Consider the following 8,404-nt stretch of genomic DNA (forward strand, 5'->3'; position numbering starts at 1 on the left):
AAAGGATGTTGCTTGCTGAAGAGTAAGAGAAAGTAACGAAATCCATGACCTTCAGTCCAATTAGGATGCAATGGGATTAAAGGACTCAGAGTCTAAACTGAGAGAAGTTGATCAGTCTTAGGATAAGCTATCAGAAATATCAGAAATCAGAAGTGGCTAATGATGTGCTACATCCAACATAAAACCTCCTACAAATGGGGAATACTCACTGCTGAAAAATCAGATCCCATTTCCATGTGTTAATCTAGATCTGCCATAACAATTTAGGGATGTTGGTTTGTCTGCCTTTATCACATCACTTTGCTAAATATAGGGCACTCAACTTTTTCTTCCTGTGTATACCATGCTTTGCACATTGCTGACATCTAATTACTATTTGCTTCTCTCATAAACTTCCTTTTGTGACTGGACACAGCTGACACCAAGTTCTAAAAAGGCCAAATAGTTACATGTGCTTCAGGGTAATATTAGGAAATCTCTTCATGTTGAAACTGCTTGATTTAAGCTGATAAAAATGTAAAAAATAGACTAATTAGTAAAATGTAATTTTCAAAACCTAAATATTGTGCCCAATTTCATTGTTTCAGTTTTAACAAACTGTGCTTTCCATCCTTTCTTGGCCTTTGTCCATGTCCTTCATAGTTATTCTATATCAAAGGTTTGTGCTGCATAGCAACTCTGTTAAGACCCCAAACAATATGGAATAAAGGCAGAGGGATTGTTCTTATTCAGTAAAAATGAAGTGAAATCAGTATCATGAGGCATAAGCAAATCCTCAGCTTTGTAGCTTGCCACGAGCACTGTGATAACCTATCGGAGTTTCTTATTTGTTTGAGGAACTTTGGATTGAGGAAAAGCTGGTGCAACTTGGAAATCCCAGAGAAAAGACCATGTGTCTTGTCTGTACCAGCTCCTTCACACTCACAAATGGCAGTGGCAGACAGGGGCATCAGATTCTCCAGTGGTTCAAGTTGTGCGTCTTTGCAGTCCACTGCCGGGGTTCAGTGGGAGATGGGAAGTGGTGCCATAGGCAGCAGCAGGCAGAGGCTGTCCCATTAGAGCCCACCTGGGTGGGTTGCTCCATCTCATAGGGCCACCTGTCACCATCCCTTTAGAGAAAACCTCCCTCCTCGGTCCTTCTCCCTGTGTGGGCCTTATGGGATTTAGGTTGTTCCATGGAGGGTCATGGGGCAGGAATTCCAAGTCTGTTTTTTCTGGGGATAACAGAGTAATTCACTGTGGGTATAGGATACATGAAAATAAAGAAATCATGATGAATTCCCATCACATATGTAAAGTTAGTACGGGGGAATACCAACTAACAAGAAAGTGCGCAGGCAGTATTGTTCAATAGGATGCACTGAAATACTGGAGATATCCCTGGAGATACTTAAAAGATAAGTAGATGAAGCACTTAGGAACATGGTTGGTGGAACTGTCAGCGCTGGGTAAATGGTTGGAACTGTTTGTCTTAAAGGCATTTTCCAGCCTAAACGATTCTATGATTCTGTGTTCTGAAATAAAATAGATATGAGGAACAACAGTTAATACCACTTTCCAAAAAGATCTTGTAGTAATTATTTCCACTCTACTCTCTTAGTGATCTCTTAAGCATTTTTAAACATAGAAAGTATATTTCTAAGCAACAAAAGAAATTGTTCATCCTGAAGAGGTCCTTTATGTATTTCATCCTTCTGTCTGATCCATTTCAGATGATTGAGAGATAACTAACCGAAATTAGGTGTTCTTTTAATGTTCTGAGTCTTCATCTTACTACTGCAATGTAAAAGGTGCCTGCTATTTGATACAACCACAAAATCTTATTGATCACTGTTTATCACTGAAGGCACCTCCATTTTTTTCTGCTGTGTGCTGCTGAGTGGATTTAAAAGACCACCCTGCCCATTCTAATTATCTAATCTATACAGTCTGTCCCCTGTGCTATTACAACTTGGCAGGATTAACAAAATGCAGAATTCCAGCACAGTGCTGTAACAACGGCATCAGTGTACTGAAAGCCCTGTGTTTTTAGTGTTAAAATCAAAAATAATACTTTTTTACTCTTTAGAATAATCAAACACTTCAGAGAACTAGACTTTACTGTGAGAAATTCTGTTCTATTCGGTTATACTCTAGTACAAAGTGATAATTGAATTTCAAGGATAATGAATTCTAATTGTTTACTTTTCAAAAGCATGCTGAAATGTAATATTTAAAAAATAAGATTATACTTATGTAACATATTTTCTTAATATATATTATATATTATCAAATCATGCCTTGGGCAGACTGTCCAGGATCTTTCATCCACTTCATTAGGGACTTTAGAAACAGACATACAGATATGATTTGGTTTGAAGGCCACAGTTTATTTAAATTGTCATTGACCATTGCTAAGAGTATATCTCTTTGAAAAGCAAGGACTTACATAAAGAAAACCAAGGACAACAAATAAACCCCGACAACAACAACAATAAAAACCCCCCAAACAACCAAAATCAAGAGCAGATGCAAGATTCTGCAGAGTTTTAGAAGGCTTCTTCTGGCTTTTTGCAAGCATTTGTTATTTTAGTTTGAAGTGCTCAGGAAATAACAGATCTTTCAGAGTAAAATGTTGGTGAATATTACGCTTAGAAAATTTGATTGTGCTGCCAGGTGCACATGCTGCCTCAGCTTCATCTAGATGTTCACTTTCAGAGATTTTTGAAATTGCATTATTCCAGTCCTTTGCTCTCTAGGCACTGCTTTCTTGTCTGTTTGTAAGGTATTACTATTTTTCTTTTTTCTTCAGTTATATCTCATGTTTTCCAGCCAGGAATTTCAGATTTTTGTAAGTATCCTTTCTAGTATCTCTACAAATAAAAAAGAAGCAGAAAGGGTGGGAACTGCCTGATGTTTAAGAGGTAAAAAAGATTCTATATTCTATCAACAAAATTTTCAAGTAACAAGTCATAAATGTTCCTTGCATACCTGTCCAGAGGGCTGGGAGCTGAACATCTGAGGATTTTCAGAAGTACTGAAGTATTCAGCACAATTTAAAAATTTCCACTTTTGCTGGAGTACTAAGTGAAAACTCTCACTAGCTGCATATAATTAGAATGCATTTGCTCCTGAGGTTAAAATTACTGCAGACTGATTAAGAGATAACCCATTACAAGACAGGGCATCAAGGTCTAACACCATCTCTCAGAAACTAATCACTTGTATTCAATCTCTGCTTTAAAGGTAATGTCAGGGGCATTGAGTCTTATCAAAGACTCAATAATATGCTCTATAAATGGTGAGTCAAAATGAGATTACTGCTCAGTCACTGTCTTTTACTCTTTTATCTTCTGAGTGACTAACGTGATTTAATTATTGTATTTGATAGATAAGAGTACTACCAAATTCACAGTGCTGCGAATTTATTAATTCCAGTGTGCCCAAGGCTACTGATTTAAATTTCTAAAGCATAGATATTATATGTTTTCTGGGGGTGGAAGGGCAGGGAGAGAAGTACCAGGAGGCTCTATTGTCTCCCATTTTCTTTCCATAAAGAGTGCTCATGCAGCCCTTCAAAATACTGACAAGCACACCAGCTTGTTTTGATTGCTGTTTAGGGCCTAGCCCTCTACAACATCCTGTGCTGGCTCCTAGGTGCACAGAAAATACAATACATTACAAGAATGAGTGAGGAAATAACTGGCTGCTTTTTTTCTCCTCTCTATTCTTCAGTTCATGGGGAAAACCTGTTCATAGCTGTATGGAAGAACTTCTAGGATTTAAAGAAAGTTCTTAGTACATCTGTTGTAGATCTACATAGTGAATAGGGCAGGAATAGAAATGATGGCTGCATCATTACAGTAAGTAAATATGAAGTGGCCCCTGTCTCCACTGCAAAACTCGTCTGATGATAGCCAAGTTACTTCAAACAAATTATCCACAGGCAAGTCATTACTTCTCCGTTCTTAACTTTTTCTTACATGACTTGAGACACCTCTGAATGCTCAGAAGTTCAAAACATTCACAAATGGAACCAAAGTCCTTAAGAGCGAACTGCTGAGCCTTCAGAGTACTACCAGTTAGCTCCTGTACTGCGAAAACTCAGTCCTGAAGTGGAAGCAGGCATCAAACTTGCTGGATTTTGTCTTTACCTTTGTGCCCAGTAATATTTGCTTCTCAGAGGTACTATAATTAATTCATGTTTGTGAAAAAGACAATGCAATAATGGACACAGGAAACCTCTGATGATATTAATTCTCTGAGCAAGATTGATGGAATGTGCAGTGAATATTATTCTTGGCTAACAGGGAAGCCTGAGATGCTATGTTGATTACTTCTGCTCTCCTGCCTCAAACAAAGATAATTACATTATTGCCCTGTGTGTTTAGTTCTTACCGTTCTCCATTCCCAGAAAATTAGAATGTGAAAGATTTGGAAAGAACTGCTACTGGAAAAGTCTACCACATTCAGTAGCGAATTCTGCCTTCCTCGAGCTTTTGAATATTATAGGATCTTCATTGCCATTGAGAGAAAGTAGACATTTCTTTCCTTTTTAAAGTAGCTTTAACCCCCTCTTAAAAAGGTCTAACTGTAGTGAGAAAAATATCACAAGTTCAGGGTTTTTTAAGACCTAAGAGAGAGAAAGTGTTGGTGAAGGCAACTTGTAGAAAATCAGGATCAACATAAAGTGTGTTTATAACTATTTGACTGCTTAATTAGATTACATCATAATCCACTGAAGTCATGCCTTTGCATAAAGTGCTGCTACATCCATCTTCAAGTAAATACAAATACAAGTACGGTCAAGTAGATTATTCCTAAAGCTCAGTGGTACACATGGATGATGACTTGGCAAGGCCCTTAAGTATATGTTGGATTATAATGGCAGGGTCTAAATTTTAGATATCTTGACATCTGGTGGAATTTATTGCTCCAAGAGAATATCTGGGTTCATCTGCATCTACAGTGACTGGGGGAAATGGAGAAAGGTATGTATCCCCTTCTTGGATTCAACAGCAAGGCTCTCACCTGGAGAACGGCCTAAGTAATGCATCAGATAAAACGTGAAAAAAAAGTTGGCCTGAGCCTGCCCCCTGCAGAGACATGCTTACAAAATCAGCTGCAAAGTGAGACAAGGTCCCTGATCTGGTTTCTGGTTTTGAACTTGAAGATAATTTCTAGTGACAGCTGTAGAAGAATCTGAGCAACTTGGAAAGATCATCTCGAAAGGGATTTGAGCCTATCTCTACTATGTGTGCCTTAATAGCTTGCAATTAATTAGCAAATTAAGGGTGGCTTTGTTTTCATCCATTTTCTGCCTTGCACAGAACCACAGAATCATCAAGGCTGGGAGAGGCCTTAAAGACCATCTAGCCCAACCACCAAACCAGCACTGCCATAATCACCCCTAAACTGTATCCCCAAGTGCCACGTCCAGACACGTCTTAAACACTTCTGGAGATGGTGACTCTAACACTTGCAACTTATTCCAGTGCCTAACCACTCTATCAGTGAAATTTTTTTTTTAATATCTAATCTGAACCTTCCCTGGCACAACTTGAGTCCATTTCCTCTTGTCCTTTCACTTGAGACACGGCAGATGAGGCTGCCCCCCACCTCACTACAACTTCCTTTCAAATAGGTGTAGAGAGCATTGAGATCCCTCCTGAGTGTCCTCTTCTCCAGACTGAGCATCCCTCTTTCTCTGTTGTATGGAATAATTACGCCTTTGATGGACTGAAGAGGGCAAGAGTGTATGAGCCTATGGCAAGATGGGAATTACAGGGGAGCATCTGGAGTATAGAGTCCTGTCTCCTATCACAAGCTGGCTCAGCTGTCTCTCAAGGCTTGATAGGTATTCCTGCTATTCCTATTTCAAGTATATTCCAGAACCTGCTTTTCTCTCCTTTTTTGTTTCGGTTTGTTTTGTATTTTGTTTTGTTTTGTGTTTTCCTTTGTTTTGTTTTAACCTGGTGACTGTATTGCATTTAGTTTAAATAGATTTCTGATCCTCATTCCTGTGATAAGAACAAGTCAAAATCTTTTAGTGTCCTTTCAGAAGGAAAGATCTAGTTGTTCCTTTCATGCACCTATTTCAGTTTAAATATATATTCATTGAACATGAGTGTTCTACAAACAAGGACAGATATAGTCCCATCATGATTTGTTCAGAGCTTTTTATATCTCTTTGTCTACTGGAATACTTTGGCTAATACCTTATTAAATAAATTGAAGAATACGTGAATTTTATTGGTTTTATCACATCGGTATCATATGGAAGCATTTATTAGTCTGTGTAAATGTATCATCTCACACTTTGCACTAATTATTAATCTAGGTCTTGAAGTAATTCAGTTTCCCTTGACTGATTTTCTGCTTTACTTTGGTGTTATGTCTTTCAGCTTCATCTCTTCATCACGCTGTAGTCTGTTTCTGCATTTATGCTGTATTGTTGACCAAAAAATATGGTTTTTTTTCATAATTTGCATATATACTGTACTTCTGTTCTCAGTGAAAACCTCGGTCTGCTGACTCAGAATACTAGACCATCACTGGTACTGCAGCCACAGTGCTGTAGGTGGTGGTAAAGAGATGCTGCAGCACAGTAATAATAGCTGAGTAATAATAGTTCAATAATAATAACACACTGCTTGAGCAGGAGGGGCCAGCGGGGGAAGTACCAGCAAATATGTAAAGATTATATTCCCCCAGGGTAGTACTTTGGCACCTTGCTGAGGCCTGTGAAGGAAGAAGACATGTGAGGAGAAAGTGCTGGCTGTGACAAAAGCTTAGCTGAGGCTTCTGCACACCAAGAACAGGAGGGCTGGGTTATTATGAAGGGCTAATCAGGTTGATAACACACAGTAAGGAGGAGGAACACAGCACTGAGTGGTGGGCTCTAAGACTCTACAGGCAGCAATTTTCTAATGAAATTGCAATCCTGATCTATGGCCCATGGAGAAAGGGAAAATACTGTGACACCCAAAAAGTAAGTTGAAGTGGGGCTCAGTGGCCTGGGAGAGCTGTGCCAAAGAGCTGTGCACTCTTGGCTATTTCTTAAAGTACAGCCGGGTGTAGTCCTCTCACACAACCCACTGTGTAAATATACTAGGACAAACTTCTGGAAGTGGTAAAGTATTGTTACTTCACACAGGGAAAAATAAGATCACAAGGGAGATGTTTGTTACTCAGGAAAGTCACTGCAGGGACTTTTAAGAAATACTCAGAACTTTCAGTGCAGGGATAGACTACAGAGATAGGTGCTACTGTCTTTAGGCCCCTCATGAGTGCCTATGACACCACATCCTTCTGCTCTGGTAACCAGAAGTGCCTCTGCCTGATGCAGTTTTTGTCAGTGGTGATACCAGCAGTGTCCTATGTAGATGGCTGAACTTCACAGCAGAAACCAGACTGATGCAGATTAAGGATTTACAGAGTGTGCTGTCAGCTAGTGACTGCTAACTAGTTTCTTGTTTTTCCTCCAGAGCTGTTCTTGAAGAAGTCCACGAATAACCCTCTCTAGCCTACTCATTCCCATTCCATGAACCCATCTCTGCACCTTATTTCTGTGCCAAAACATGCAATAGAACATTTAAATTAAACCTCTGCATGTAGCTTGACTGTATCTTAATGAAATCCAGGAGTCACAGAGTCACAGAATTGCTAGGGTTGGAAGGGACCTTTGGAGATCATCCAGTCCAAACCCCCTGCCAAGGCAGGGCCACCTGGAGCGGGTGACACAGGAATGCATCCAGGTGGGTTTGGAATGCCTCCAGAGAGGGAAACTCCACAACCTCCCTGGGCAGCCTGTTCCAGTGCCCTGCCAGCCTCAATGTAAAGAAGGTCTTCCTCATGTGGAGATGAAACTTCTTATGGTTTAGTTTACAGACATTGCTGCTTGTCCTGTCACTGGGCACCACTGCAAAGAGTCTGGCACCATCCCCTTGGCACCCGCCTTTGAGACAGTGATATGCATTAATGAGATCCCTCTCAGTCTTCTGTTCCTTACTCTAAACAGGCCTTGGTCCCACAGTCTCTCCTTATAAGAGAGATGCTCCTCTTTGTTGCCCCTCATCCTCTTTGTTGCCCTCCGCCGGTCCCTCTCCAGCAGCTCCTTGTCTTCCTTGTGCTGAGGAGCCCAGAGCTGGACACAGCGCTGCAGCTGTGGCCTCACTAGGGCCGAGGGGGAGAATCCATCTGCTCCTCTCGATGCCTCTCGGCTGCAACCCCGCGTGCTGGGCAGCCCAGCGCGGTCCAGCCCAGCGCGGTCCAGCCCGGCATCGCCGGGGCCGTGCGGGGCGGTCTCGCAGGTCTCGCAGCTCTCTCAGCGGGGCCGGGCGGGCCGCACCGAGCCCCGTCCGCCGCCAGGCGGCGCCGCGGCACTGCCGGAAGCGGGGCGGGCGCGCTGTGCACGGGCCCCGCC

This window comes from Empidonax traillii, unplaced genomic scaffold (genome assembly GCF_003031625.1).
Source record: "Empidonax traillii isolate 1590-97213 ecotype Southwest subspecies unplaced genomic scaffold, ASM303162v1 scaffold84:size2688230, whole genome shotgun sequence".
Taxonomy (NCBI): Eukaryota; Metazoa; Chordata; class Aves; order Passeriformes; family Tyrannidae; genus Empidonax; species Empidonax traillii.